Source organism: Furipterus horrens, unplaced genomic scaffold (assembly GCF_987537825.1).
Source record: "Furipterus horrens unplaced genomic scaffold, mFurHor1.1.pri manual_scaffold_6, whole genome shotgun sequence".
NCBI classification, from domain to species: Eukaryota; Metazoa; Chordata; class Mammalia; order Chiroptera; family Furipteridae; genus Furipterus; species Furipterus horrens.
This window is the reverse complement of record NW_028327176.1, coordinates 129,937,247-129,952,307: the sequence shown is the minus strand read 5'-3', so window position 1 is coordinate 129,952,307 and position 15,061 is coordinate 129,937,247. Positions and strand designations below refer to the sequence as shown.

The 15,061-nt window shown below is 39.0% G+C and overlaps 1 pseudogene; it reads right to left on the bottom strand.

Annotated features, from left to right (window-relative positions):
* Positions 1–6,502: 6,502 nt before the first annotated feature.
* LOC150007413 (RNA-binding protein FUS pseudogene) lies at positions 6,503–7,995 on the bottom strand (annotated as a pseudogene).
* Positions 7,996–15,061: the final 7,066 nt, after the last annotated feature.

Genomic DNA, 15,061 nt, shown 5'->3' with positions numbered 1-15,061 from the left:
ATAATGAATCATTTGGTGTTTTTCAATGGGGTTGCTCTTGACATTTTGGGATGGACATTAGTTTGTTGTGCCTGACTTTTCAGTATAGGACATTTAACATCTTTGGCTCCTACCTGCTAACTATGACAACCAATAAATACTCTCACATCTGCAAATACCCCTGAGAGGAGTGGTGGTACTAAACCTGGTTGAAAACCTTAACTAGAAGGTATTCATAGTGGGGTATTATACAATCTGAATTAATTAAGGCACCAGGAAACACTCCTCCTATTAGCTGCATTTTAGTAACGTGCTTCTTAATCCTCCCCTCTTCCTGCAGAGTTGTGAAGACCCCTGGAAAGGCACAGTGTTGAAGCTGGCAAACCTGGGAAATTGGTCCCTGTTGGAGCAAAGCCTGATTCCCATACCGGGAAAGGTAAGATCTGGGCCTTATGTATCTCCCAAGTGCCTTTACCTCCCTAGCACTCATGGGGCCATTGCTCTTCCGCGGTTCCTCCTTCAGTATTATGTTTCTCTATTCTCTCCATCTATGCCATGCATGCTCATATACCCCTGATGTCTGCCCTCTAGCACTGTGAGGATAGCAAAGTTGGGGCAATGACTATTGTCTCGTTTTGGCATTTGTTTTATTTGCTCTGTATCTAGTCTGGTGCTCACTTCACAGTATAATTATAAGACGAATTATTAGCAAGGTGTTCTAAAAAAAATTGTTCTCAAACCACCTTTATTGTAGATTGTGCTCTTGGTGGTAACTACATTGCATTGACTTCTCCTTTGGAGAATTGAAGCAATCAGACTGGGGTATGTTCCCCAGGACAGACGATGATGATGATGAAATTGACAAAGATCAAATAATGGCTAAATTTACTGAGTACTAATTATGTGTTTGAAACAGTTCTTAACAATATATATATTTTAAGTGATTTACTTCTCATAGCAATCTGGTAGTTGAATATTAAACCCCATTTTATATGTAAAAAAGAAAAGAACAAAACTGAGGCATAGGGAAGGTAATTATATTGGCCAAACCGGCAAGTTGTAGAGATATATGGACATAAAACAGGCAACATGAATGACAGAAGTGAGTCAGTCAGGTGCAGGAGATAAGCAGGGTGCTTGGGATGGTGGGGATGTGAAACACATATTCCTTGCTCAGTGGCAGACACCACTGTGGCCAAGCAGGGAAAGGGCCTGGCTCACTATTGCCAAACCATCTGACTTCTATTTACTTATTTATTTGTTTGTTTATTTATTTATTTATTGTTTTTCTATTATAGTTGTCCCACTTTTCCCCCCATTTCTCCCCCCGACCCCATCCACCCCTTTTCCCACAGTCAATCCCCACTCCATGGTCCATGTCCCATCTGACTTCTTTTCAAGGGATGCAGACAATCTGCAAAATCTCTCAATTTTAAAAGATCAACTGGATTAAAAAAAAATTCCATGACCCACATGAAATACTGATTTCTGCTGTAGGAGAACTCCATGTTTTTGGGTTTTTTTTTTCCATAAATTTTTCTTATCAGAAGTAGGTTCATGTCAAAACTAAAACTTGGATTTCAGGTAATTAATAAGATGGGGTTTGCTGGATTTTCCCCACACTCTTTTGGTTCCAAGAATGTTCTCTTTCTGTTTCCTCAATTCACAAACATCTGTTTATGGCCATTCAGCTAGTTGGGCTCCATTGAGTGTTCTAATGAGGGCAGAGTGAGCAAGCAAGTGAATTTAATGCCCACTGAAATGCATGTTTCTAATTGTGCATTCAGTGAAGGTGGAAAGGTTAAAGTAATGAGCTGCTCTTGAGAGTTCTGGCCAAGAGAGAGAGGGCTTTGTTGTTTCACATTCCATCTTTGTTATTGTCACTGAGATGTGTACTTATTTCCACCATGGCATTGATTGCCAAGAGGCTCTGCTATTACATTTCATTATCATGCCATTTCTGAAGGAGGGGAATCTGTTCTTACTAAGCAATGACAGTGTGCAGGCAACCATAATCACCCCTCTCTCGGCTGCACTCCTCAACATCTTGTATACAGCTGTGAACAGCTGTATTAGTGCCAATTAATCTGGGGTAGATTTACTGAAGGAGGGGGTGCTGTACTGTACAAAAAGATAGCCCTTGAATTTTCCAAGTGGCATTTCTAGAGCAGGAATGGTAACTGAAGAGAGCAGACAGATGAGGAGGCTGTCAGTTTTATGTTTCAGCAAGAGATTGACATCTCTAAACTGTTCCTGTTGGCCTGCATTCCCAAGTAAACATGGAGGCAGGGTCCAAATCAAAGGGCTGAATTTAGAGTCTCTAATCCAAGGGATTAGGGCCGAAGCCCTGTGGTTGTTTGAAGATGTTATGAAAGCCTGCTGCAATTGAGTTCCACTCAGTTAATTTATTGGCCATTGCTGATAAAGATGGGTGGCCATTTTTGGAATGAATTGTTTCCCTTGTGAGACTAAAGTGTTTGAGCCTGGGAGCACAGGATATTTTGGTGTGGTAAAGAAAAACTATTATTTTCAATAGTGATCAATAACTTAACATTTTTAGATGGTCACAAAATAAATAAGTAAAATCACAATTTCTGTTTCAGAGTTCTAAGTTCTGTTAATGAAGAATTTTTTCCCATTATGCTCATTTTCTGACACCTTCACTGGTCACATTGTGTAAGCAGTGTCTCCTTAAAGTTAACACTTTGAAGATTAAGTATCCCATTTAGATGGTTTGGGGTTAAAATATAATTTAAAGCTGCCCCGGCCAGGTGGCTCAGTTGGATGGAGTGTTGTCCTGTACACCAAAAGGTTGCGGGTTCTATCCCTGGTTAAGGCACATGTACCTGTATTGCAGGTTTGATCCCAGGTTGGGCATGTAGGGAGGCAACTGATCAATGTTTTTCTCTCTCTCTTTTTCTTTCTCTTCTTCCTCTTTCTCGCAAATCAATAAACATATCCTCAAGTGAATATTAAAACATACATATATATATATATAACCTTTAAAATCTGGCATTCGATTATATTTTAAAATACTAGGAAAATTAGATGAAACTCCAAACCCCAATCTTGACTGCTGACAAGTCCCTGCTTAGCTAACTCCTCAATGCTCTCTTTACCCCTCTTGCTCACTTTAGGCACATGGTCTTCTTTAGTTTCTTGACCTTTTAACCTTGTTTCCACCTCTGAGTTTCTACATTCTCTTCCAAAGTGTTCTCATCCCCAAATCTTTGCTTAGAGGTTTCCTCTTACCTGCTCAGCCTCATCGTAAATATCACCTCTTCAGAGAAGCTGTCTCTGAACATTTCACCAATGAGCATTTTACCTCCATACCTCCCAATATCTACATCTAAGCACATTAATTTCTTCACAAGATTTATAACAAAAATTTATTTTCTTGTTTTTCTCTGTTTTTGTAGGCTATGAAATTTCGCAAGAATTAAAATTTCCTTAATCCCTGTATCTCTAGTACCTGGCTCCTAGTAGGCCCTCCATAATATAAAGTATTATATGTTTTTTTCATTTTAAATTCCTGAACATTACCTTCTATACCAGATTAGCTAGAGGACTCCTGTACCTGGTGATAGTTAGTAGGTAGATTTTACTGTTGATTAGTGCCTTTGTCCTAGATCATCAGAACTATAAGAGCCCAAAGAGACAAACAAAAACCCAACAAAAACAAAACTGAACTAAAAATTGTTCATTAACTTTTCTAGTGGCAAATCAATATGTATTTTTTGTTAAAAAATTATAGAATAATGGAGCACTTGTGATTTTAGACAACTCCATGGCATGAAAGCTTGAGTTATTTTATTGGAATGCCACACTTTTTATTATATTTTATTGATTATGCTATTATAGTTGTCCCAATCTTTCCCCCTTTGCCCCCTCTCCTAGTATGCCTCACTCCATCAGGCAATCCCAACACCATTGTTCATGTCCATGGGTCATGAGAATAAGTTCTTTGACTACTATATTTCCTATACTATACTTTACATCCTAATCCCCTCACCTCTTCACCCATTCCCCTATACAACCCTCCCATCTGGCAACCATCAAAAAGCTCTCTGTATCCATGATTCTATTTCTGTTCTTGTTTTCTTTATTTGTTATTTTAGATTCAGTTGTTGGTAGATATGTATTTATTGCCATTTTATTGCTCATAGTTTTGATCTTTTTCTTTTTCTTAAATAAGTCCCTTTAACATTTCATGTAATAATGGTTTGGTGATGATGAACTCCTTTAAATTTTTTTTTTTTTTTTTTGTCTGGGAAGCTCTTTACCTGCCTTTTGATTCTAAATGATAGCCTTGCTGGGTAGAGAAATCTTGGCTGTAGGTCCTTGTTTTCATGACTTTGAATATTTCTTGCCCATTCCTTCTAGCCTGCAAAGTTTCTTTTGAGAAATCAACTGATAGTCTTATGGGAACTCCTTTGTAGGCAACTCTCTGCTTTTCTCTTGCTGCTTTTAAGATTCTCTCGTTATCTTTAACCTTTGGCATTTTAATTATGATGTGTCCTGGAGTAGGGCTCTTTGCATCCATATTGTTTGGGACTCTCTGTGCTTCCTGGACTTGCATGCCTATTCCTGTCACCAAATTAGGAAAGTTTTATTATTTTTTAAAATAGATTTTCAGTTTTTTGCTCTTTCTCTTTCCCTTCTGGCATCCCTATGATGTGACTGTTGGCATGCTTAAAGTTTTGTTTTGTTTTGTTTTGCTTTGTTTTTAGTTAAGCTCCCACTGATGAAACCTCAGAAACATTTCTTCATTTAGCTGGTACTGACACCTGTTTTTGTATATATGGGTATATATATATATGAAAGACACTTAATTGTACAAAAAAATGAAGGAAAACAGAATGTATTTTCTATAAAGTAAATCTTAAGTTCACAGCATCTCAGATATCTCTTACATACGTACCCATTGGTGTCCTCTTCCTGACTTGAGCAGCTTTGCACTCAGTAGATTTTTTTCTATTTGTATATGGAGAGCTGGAAACTTTCTCACACCAAGCCTGATCCTCTCCCTAGCTACCAGTACTAGAAGTATATAATCCTTACACAAGGCTGCTTCTTGGGTGTGATATCTTATAGTGCACAAGGCACCATGCTCAGATGGGCCCATGCTTAATTTAATACTGTTGTTGCAGACTTGCAATTCTCAATAATTTTGTCTTTGAACCAATGTGTTCTTAAGTGAAGATTGATACTCAATGAAGTGTGCCAACGGAGGAGATAAGCACAATATGCATGTCTGCCATGCCATTCCTTGCTCCTCCCTTTCTTATAGGGTTTGCTATGCCCCATAAGCACAGACTTATGATGGACCCACGATGCGTAGAAGCTGAGTGAGACTCAAAGCAAGTACAAGGTTAGTGTGTTATGTCAATGACCAAGTAAGCCAGGACACTTACAGCCTAAGTGCCATGCTTTCCGTTTGAACCAGAACTTGCTTTGCAAGCAGTAAAAAAGGCAATGGCATTCTAAGAAGCATGAATGACTTAATAACTCTATTATATTCTTTCTTACCATTGTTATTTCCCTGTATTAGTCAACCACTTACACTAAAAATGATGACATACAGGGAAAGGGCAAGATAGGGCAACCCATTGATCCTGTTCTTTTCAGTCTTCTGTACTCATTAATAATAAGATGAAGATAAAATTTGGGTGGAATGTGCATGTATAAAAAATGAAATAACAGTAGTTGAGTTAGCTTTGTGTAACATTTCCACTGATCTGATATGAATTAAATATATGTGCATGTGTGAGCTATAAATACAAATTAAGTAATTTTGGCAATTCTGCATAGGCATTAAATGATTTTATATTTATGTTTAAAACTGGCATTGCATAATATGAAGATTAGCAGTAAAATATATGCTAAGTTAAAATTTTATATTTTTCTACTTAGACTGACATTATTTAGCAAATACAAAATCACCATAGCACATGGAGAGACCACAGAAGAAAAAAGAGCTTTATATTTTAGTACTGTTAATAGCACCTTTCCCTGTTTTTATTTTGAACTTTTTATTTTGCCCTAGGACTTATAAATTATGTAGCTTAGCTTATAGATGCTATCCACTTGTGTAGAGTTGACAAGGAGTCTCATTTGCCCTCTGATTTCCTGTCCTTAAGTGTTAAGTGGGGTGTGAATGAATCAATGGAGACTCTTGATGACAACTGAAGGCCATCAGATCCTGGCCACAGTGGAGGAATGTCTTCGGGAACTCCTAAAGACACATTCACTGGAGGCCAACCCATTCAGTAAACTTTTTTACATAGACTAAATTCTTTCTAATTTCTTTGAGCTTTTTTATGTTCTCTGAATTTTAAAACATTATACTACTTAAAAAAAAAAAAAAAAAAAACGACTGTTTTTAATGGGAACCAGAGATACGGTTACAATTACATAGTCTGACACAAAAATCCCATGGGTAATCAGGAGTTGGAAGGTTACAAAATAACGAGGGTAACACTGGGTATAGAAGAAAAGCTGTTCCAGAACCTCAGGAGTCAGGCTAATATAGCCTCTCCCTGCAATCCTGTCTGTGGTCACCCCTGAAGTCCATCTTTCCAGGACCAAAGCCACCTCTGTCCCCACCACCCTGGCCCCCTCGGAAGCCCCCAGGGTCCCCACCTCGGCCTCTGTAGCCTCCCCGATCATAGCCTCCTCTGCCACCATGACAATCATCTCCATACCTACCCCCCATATGAGAGCCTCCTGGTCCCCCTCCTGGGCCATCTAGTTTAGGGGCCTTACACTGATTGCATTCATTCCTCTAAGAAAAGTTCATGTTCTCACATGTAGGATTAGGACACTTCCAGTCCCCAGCTCACTGCTGTCCTCCACTGCCACCACCTCCACTGGGGAATCCTCCTGGCCACTGCCACCACTGCCACCACCTCCATATCCTCCATGGCCCATGGGTCCTCCTCGCCCCCGGCCTCCACGACCGTTGCCACCACCCCGATTGAAATCTGCTCACCGAGTAGCAAATGAGATCTTAATAGAATTCCCAGAGAATTCTTTACCATCAAAAAAGTCAATAGCTGCTTTAGCAGAAGGTGGGTCATCAAATGACACTGTTGCCTCTCCCTTCAGATTACCCGTTTCCCTGTCTGTACAGATTAATCATGGGCTGTCCTGTTTTCTTATTTGTCTTAATGATACCAATCTGCTTGAAGTAATCAGCCACAGACTCAATTGTGACATTCTTGCCCAGGCCTTGCACAAAGATGGTGTTGTCTGAATTATCCTGTTAAGAGTCATGATGTGATCCTTGGTCCCTAGGGCCACCAAATTTATTGAAGCCACCACGGTCACTTCCACCCATGCTGCCTCTGCCTCCACGGCCACCTCCACAACCTCTGGGTTCATAGCCACCACTGCTGTGGTTGTAACCACCACCACCACCCAGGCCTCATCCCCCACAGTCCTGCTGGCCTCCTCCGTAGCCACCACCACCACCACCACTCTGGTCCTGATTGCCATAACCACCACCACTGCCACCACCACTCATGGAGGATTGATCTTGACCATAGTTACCTCCACCACCCCCTCCGCCTCCTCCACTGCTGCTGTTGTACTGGTTCTGCTGTCCGTAGCCTTGAGGAAGATTATAGGAACTTTGCTGCTGTCCATAGCCAGGCTGCTGTCCACCATAGCCAGATTGCTGACCATAGACCCCTCTTGGTGGCTGCCCATAGTTGCTGCTCTGAGAACTGCTACCATAACTTCCCAAGGTGCTGCTAGGAGCTGGCTGCTGGCCATAGCCAGGGTAGGACTGCTGCTCATAAGATGACTGAGAACTCTGGCCACTGCCACAGCCACCAGCTGAGCCATATCCCTGGGGAGCTGACTGAGTGCCATAGCCTGTGTTCTGGGTCTGTAGCCACCATAACTCTGCTGTCCATAGGGCTGATTGCTCTTCTGGGAATAACCTTGCCCAGGCTGGGTGAGGTATGCCCCATAACTTTGGGTTTCTTGCTGGGTATAGTCGTTTGAGGCCATGTCAGCGCACACACAGGCCAACACGCACACAGATTCCAACACCAAAGAGCACGACATCCCGAGCACTGATATACTATTCTTTTTTAATGAATGCAATATCTCTTCAAGACTATAAGCAATCGCTTTTATAAATTTTTCTTGCATGATTTTTACCTCCAATTTATTTTTAAGTGTTTATTTATTTGGACTTCTTGTTTTCCATATTAGATGAGTTCCTCAAAGTGAACAGAGTCACTTGTTCATGTTTTAGGATAGGGCACTGCAGAGCTAATTCCAAACTCTGTGCATGTTGCTAAGATCAGTTGCAGGCTAAAGATCAGGGTGATCCATTTGGGTTGCTTCATGTAGGCAGCTCCAATGTCAATATCTTTGAGCTTTTTGGGGGAGGATATTCAGATTCCCTAGAGAAGGACATTATATCTTATTGGAGGAACTATTCAAGATTTCTAAAAGGCAATGTGGAAAAGAGCTGGTGAGCAGAGGCTCTTAGAATACAGGGTGGGACAAAAATAGGTTTATAATTGTATGGAAAATAATACAATAATTAATTAACAATAAAAGAATTACTCTGTTTCACATACTCACAACAATAAACCTACTTTCGCCTTGCCCTGTACTTTTTCTTAACCACCTAATTTCAGTGTAACTCCATACTAACTGCTCTGATGTCCTTCAGCTCAGCTCTCTTTTATCTTCTCTGGAGGATAAACTTTTGTTTTTTTCTATGGTAAGGAGTAGCAGTCAACTGGCTGGTTCTTGGTATTGGAATAGATATTTGGAAATCTCAGGCAGACTGTCAATCAATACTTCTGTTATAGTTCTACTTTACCTCTAACCCCAAAAGTCCTAGGTGCTTCCAGCTCCTGAGCCTGTTGGGTGTTCTATGACATACATCTTGTTTCTTTTTGCCTTTCTCTACTGCTGATTAGTATTGAGCTTTATTGGGTCTGCTAAGTCTGTTGTGCTCAATCATTTGCTTTTTAGGACCCAGAATTTTGTTGCTTCTATCTTCTCCTCTATTCCCCTGGTCTTTTGGGTTTATGACTAAATAAATATCTTTGCTATCATTCTAGTAGAGATTTTGGAGAAATCTAAGATAATAGAATAAGCTGCCATCCTTAAGCAGAAGTAAATATTTGTACACAAAATCCTTGATCTTCACATTTCTCTGAAATTCCCTTGAAGTATTTTAATTAAAAGCAGATTGATTCCAGTATTCACTAAATTCTTTAAATGATAAGTTTCTTCTATTTAATTTCATAATTAAAATTTCAATTGTCTATAATTTGTAAATTTCTTCTGTAAATGTGGGGATTACTGTAGGAAACACAATACGTTGACCAAATTATAGACTGAAGTTAATGAGAAGACAGTAAGAGAAGCTGTGTATCTTGTGCCTGGTAGCATTTTGTGTATGTGTGTGTGTGTTAGAAACAATAAAGGTTTGGATCTCTATCTTGCCTCTGCTACTTAGTAGCAGAATAAAACTTAATTCCTTTGAGGTCACTGTAAAATAGGCATAATAAATTAACATTGCATTTAGCTGAAGGCAAGACTTAGTAGAAGATGTTTGTAGGGTAGCCCCCAATATGGGGCACATATCTAGTCACAGCAAGAATTAGTTCTCTTCCAGGGCATCAGAGGAAAGTGGTAAGAAGAGGGAGCTGAAACAGGATTGGGCTAGGACATGTCCCCCATTCTAAAGGCCCTCAACTAATTTTTGGGACCCATTCTCCTGTAGATCTTACATGTTTTCTGCTGTAGGAAAGAATTCAGAAAAAGGAGGCCCTGAAAAAAAGAGGGCTGGTTGGTGATAAATAACAAAAAGAGGAATGAAAAAAATATACGAGAAGAAGGATAAAATGAAGGACATATTGATAAACATATACTTGACAGGAGTGGCAATGGTGGGACATATGGTCATTCAGCTATAATAGCTGAAGAAAAGCGTGAAGTTTCTAAATTAACCTTTACTGTCTAAGAGAAAACACATCACCTTTATTGACTCAGGGGTGATTATACAGTTGAGGGCTTGTGTGATTTTCTTCTCCTTGAATCTCCTTCTCCTATTGCCTGCCTCAGTCCTCTCACTAGAGGAACAAGATAAGTAAAAGATGAAACTTGAAGCAGTCCTCTCAGACACTGGCTAATAATTCTGGTGAAAGTTGGTAAAGGAGACGACAAATAAATGTTCTTGATCATTTGTGGAATTAAGTTGTGCCTGTTGTACCTAGTCCCTGTTAATAGGGATAATTGTGAGTTGGCTGCATCTGGAAGTTTGTTTCTCTGAAAAACTGCAGGACTGAGTTAACTAGTTGAATTCAAAATTTTGAATTTATTCAATTTGAGTGGTCATTAATAAAGAGGCAGAAAGAGCAGCAAAGGGAGAGTAATTAGTTACCTGGGTAGAGAAACTATTTTAACAAGTTGTTATAGTAAGAATAATACAATTCTGTCCAGGTAGGGAGGAGTTTGGGCCAGGCTCTGTTGTATAAGGAAGGCTACAGCTTATTTTCTGTCACCATCTAGAATTCTAATTCTAGCCCTCGGTTGGATCCACCCTGTGTAAATATCTCTACAGAAATCACTGGAGGGGTTTCTTTACCTGGAAATTTATGAATATAACAAAGAGATTTGAATATGATTGAACATTTACTGCTGAGCAAGCACTGCACCTCACAAAACAAATATTCACCTATGAGAAAATATACTTAACAAACCAATACTGATATGCAGTGGTATCTGATACTGTTTTCAATTTCCCAACCCTAAGTCATCAGCGTAACCTTTAGCCAGGTATGGTCAGGAGAATGGCCCATGCCTGGGTTTTGTTCAAACCACCCTCTTCTTTTGTCACCTTGTGCTGATGATTTCTGCTCTTCAGTGTCCCATGATGCTCTGTATCTTGTTTGAACAGTGACAGCCTTGTAATAAGATGAAGATCCTCATGTGGCAATTTTTACTGTTGCTACTGCAGTTGCTCAGAACTCATGATTTTCACTAACTGTATGTTTGCAATGGCTACAACTGCTGTTTCTATTTTGCTCACACAAGAGAGAAACCACAGGGCTGGGATATAAAGGGTGACCTCACATCTTCACCACAGGGTTCTCAACCCTCCTTGGACCCTTGACTATTCCTAGACTCTGTTCCTACGTTCTGCACATGCTCAGAATTAGTAGTTTTATAGAGAGCCACAACTTTTCCAAAACACACACACACACACACACACACACACACACACACACACACACACACACACACACACATTTTGCTGAAATTTCTACCATCTGGAAATTTGTCTCCCACTTTGGTGAAGTCATTGACTGAAGTATCTCTTGAGCTATACTTTCAAATATCATTTGAACTGTTCGCTTTTTAACTGTCTGGGGTCTATTCTGCTGTGGCCAGAGAATCAGATAACAGCTTTATATACTGTGGTATATAAAATAATTTAAAAATTTTATTGTGAAATATATAATACATAAATGTGCATAAGATACATGTATAATCTGAAGAAAACTAATAACATGAACACTTATTTAATCACCACTTAGTTCCAGAAACACAATATTGTTAGTCCTTTTAAATCCCCCTCTGTTTTATATGATCCTATCTTCCTCCCTCCCCTCAAAAGTAATACTAGCTTGAATTTTGAGTGAATCATTCTCATGATTTACTTTATATTTTTAACACATATGTATATCTCCTAACAATACATTGTGTTTATTTTGTTCTGGACTTTAAATGAACGGAATTCTAATGTATGAATTTTGTGAGTCTTTTTTCCACTCAGTTTTGCACTCATATGAATTCATATAGTTACAGTTTGTTCATTTTTATTGCTATATAATATTCCATTTAGGATTATACAATAATTTACTCATCCTACTATTCAGACATTTGCATTTTTTTTTACTCTGACAGTGTGCTCTGAACACCCTCATACATGCATAATAGTAAAATTATGAGGAGAATTGTTGGTTCATAAGGTACATGTGCATGTTTAGCTTTCCTATGTAACCCCAATCTTTTTCAAACTGTTTGTAACAATTTACCCTCTACCAGGAGCGTATTAACAATCTTCATTGCTCTATGTTCTTGCCAATACTCAGCGTGGTCAGAGTTCTTAATTTTTTATAATCTAGTGACTGTGAAATAATATATTATTGTATTTTATACTATATTTCTTGATTACTCAATGAGGTAAAAGTCATTTCAAATGTTTTTTTGGGCATTTCAATTTCTTCTTTTTGAAGTACTTTTCAAAGTCCTTTGCTCATATTTCTATTGGTTGGACTGTCTTCTTAGAAATGATCTGTAGAACTTCTTTAAGTATTCTAGATAAAAGTCCTTTGTTGTTCATAAAAGTTTGAAATATCTTTCTTTTTTTAACTTTATAAAGATATATTTATTTTTATGTATATTTTATTGATTATGTTGTTATAGTAGTTCTATTTTTTTCCCCTTTGCTCCCCTCTGCCCAGTACACCCCTTCCGTCCAGCAATCCCACCCCCATTAGTTCATGTCCATGGGTTGTGCATATAAGTTCTTTGGTGTCACCCTTTCCTATATTATTCTTAACTTCCCCCTGTCTATTTTGTACTAACCAATTATGCTTCTTAATCCCTACACCATTTCCTCATTTCTCCCCCTTCCCCCTCCCAGGTGATAACCCTCCAAATGATCCCCATACCTATGATTCTGTTCCTATTCTGGTTTGCTCAGTTGGATTTTGTTTTTATTTTTTAGATTCAGTTGTTGATACTTGTGAGTTTGTTGTCATTTTAGTGTTCATAATTTTTATCTTCTTTTTCATGTCCCTTTGACATTTCATATAATAATGGCTTGTTGATGATGAACTCTTTTAACTTTACCTTGTCTGTGAAGTACTTCATCTGTCCTTCCATTCTAAATGATAGCTTTGCTGGATAGAGTAATCTTGGTTGTAGGTCCTTGCTTTTCATCACATTGAATACTTCTCGTCAGTCCCTTCTTGCATGCAAAGTGTTTTTTTGAGAAATCAGCTGATAGTCTTATAGGTACCCCCTTTGTAGGCAACTCTTTGCTTCTTTCTTGCTGCTTTTACAATTCTCTCTTTATCTTTCACCTTTGGCTTTTTAATCATGATGTGTCTTGATGTGGTCCCCTCTGAGTCCAGCTTGCCTGGGACTCTCTGTGCTTCCTGAACTTGTATGTCTATTTCCTTCACCAAATTTGGCAAGTTTTTCCATTATTTTTTCACATAAGTTTTCAATTTCTTGCTCTTCCTCTCTTCTCCTTCTGGCACCCCTCTGATTCAGATGTTGTTATGTTTAAAGTTGTCCCAGAGGTTCCTAAGCCTCTCTTCATTTTTTTCAATTCTTGTTTCCTCGTTCTGTACTGGTTGACTGTTTTTTTCTTCCTTATGTTCCAAATCATTTATTTGAACCCTGGTTTTCTTCCCTTCACCATTGATTTTGTGTGGACTTTTCTTCATTCACTTCACATAGCCGTCACTTCTTCTCTTAAGTGTTTGCCATACTCAAGCATATCTGTCAAGGCTGTGAGCATCTTTATCACCAGTGTTTGGAATTCTGCGTCTGTTAGGTTGTCTACCTCCTTATCTGTTAGGTTGGCTATCTCCTCGTCACTTAGTTCTCCCACTGTTACCTTGATCTGTTCCTTCTTTTGGGTAATAATTCTCTGTTTCCTCATCTTGACAGGCTCCTTTGTTTGTTTTCCTCTGTGTCTTAGGTAGAGCTGTTGCTCCTGTTATGTTGTGAGTGGTGGAGCCTTAGGGATTTGTCAGTATAGGGCGACCTGTTTCACCATGTTGTGGCGCTGTATGTGGGGGAGGGGTCTGAGAGGGAACAATGCTGCTTGACCAGCACTTGTCCCTTTTATAGGTACTTATCCTACTTCCGTATGGGACTGGTGCCTCTCTAGCTGTTGATCTGGCTGTTGTTCCCAGAGTAGATGGGTCTGCGGATGTTCAAGGACCATGGGGACACTTTAAACAAGCAGACTCTGCTGAGGGACCAGCAGTCCCTTCCTCTGTCTCAACCCCCAATGGTTTGCACAGTCAGAAGCAACGAGGCTTGATTTTCCCTGGAGCTGGGACCATGAGCAGCACAGTCTGGTGAGGAGCTGGGAATGCTCCACAGGTGTCCCTCCTGACTTTTTAAAACGTGTAACTGTGCTTTCTGCTGGCCTGCTGGTGCTGCCACTGCTGCCACCAGTACACCGCATTCTCTCTGCCCCAGCTCCACCCCTTCTATCTGTCTGGATGAGTATTTCTTCTTTATATCTTTGTTTGTTGGGCTTCCATGCAATTTGATTTTCTGGAACTTCTGGTTGTTTCTAGTTTTGAAGTAGTTGTATTCCTTCTTAGTTGTGGAGGGAGATGCAGGATGTCTGTCTTTGCCTCCATCTTGGCCATAACTCCAGAAATATCTTTTTCTACTCTATTGTGCACTTACTAAGTCCCTGTAAAGTGTCTTCTAATGAACTACTTTCTTGATTTAATGTAATCAAAATCATCAATCATTTATGATTGATTCTTTTTATGTTGAAAACTCTATCATTCCATGAAGTTATGAAAACATCTCATTCTAAAATCTTTTTTTTTTAAATCTAAAATCAGCTTCTAAATTCTTGTGTATGATCTTCTGAAATATTTATAGTCAGCCCAGTGGCCAGGTGTGTGAGTGAACAAATCCTCAGATGATTCCAGGTCCCAAATGTAGAGCCACTCCCAGCTTTCAAATCTCCCCAGCTAAGAGTCTACACATCACCAAGCAGAGACAAACCTTCTGATTCATGGGAAAATAGGTAAAAATAAAATGTTATTGTAGACACTTATGTTTGATGTTTTGTTATATAACAACAGTAATCAATAATAGAGAATTCTTGTTCAATTTCTCTGAAAAAATTGTATAACTTTTTAGTAAAAGTCTTGTAAATGTTTGTTAGATTGATTTCTAAGTATTTGATAATATTAGTATTATTGTAAGTAACATTATTTACATATTTATTGATTATGAACTACATTATTACATTTTATTTTTAACATCTTGTTAAAAA